Genomic DNA, 655 nt, shown 5'->3' on the forward strand with positions numbered 1-655 from the left:
TCTGAGCTTGCTAATGAAGCAATTAAGAAGATGAAGAAGGCGGCCACCAAAATATTGCAGAGGTTGGAGAAGGCTCCCCTGGACTCATGCAAGGCAGAAGCCAAAAAGAACCATGACGATCAAGAAGGTGATGATCATGATCGTCATGAGGGAGAGAAGAAGGCTGAAAAGAAAGAACCAAAGCCAAAGAAGACTCTTGCCAGAAGCGTCAAGATTGTGGACTCTACAGCTGCCTTGTTCTCTAAAGGCAAGGAAAAGGCTCCAGAGCCTAAAGGCAAAGGTAAAGGCAAAGCTGTAGAGTCACCACAGAAGGGGTCATCGTCTAGCATAGAGACTCCACAGGCTATAAATGAAGAGGAACACAGAGACGACCCAGCGCTCCTCGAAGCTTTAAAGGCATCCCTGGCAGAGGCTCTAGCAAAGAAGGGCAGAGGTCCCATCCCTCACAGAGCAGGAGAAGGCTCTTCATCACAAATCCCACAAGTCCAAGAAACGTCCACGTGTACGTTTGATGCTCTGCAAGGAACCGTCAAACCCATCCTTGTAGAGGGGTCAACCCAGAGGCCAATTCTGGTAGAAGAAGAAGCCAAGGTGCCAGAGTCCGCCACGGTAGGAAGGGTGTCTGAAATATTCGAATCTATGAGCAAGATTCCAA

This window comes from Cynara cardunculus, unplaced genomic scaffold, assembly GCF_001531365.2.
Source record: "Cynara cardunculus var. scolymus isolate 2C unplaced genomic scaffold, CcrdV1 Un_Scaffold_2360, whole genome shotgun sequence".
In the NCBI taxonomy this organism is placed as follows: Eukaryota; Viridiplantae; Streptophyta; class Magnoliopsida; order Asterales; family Asteraceae; genus Cynara; species Cynara cardunculus.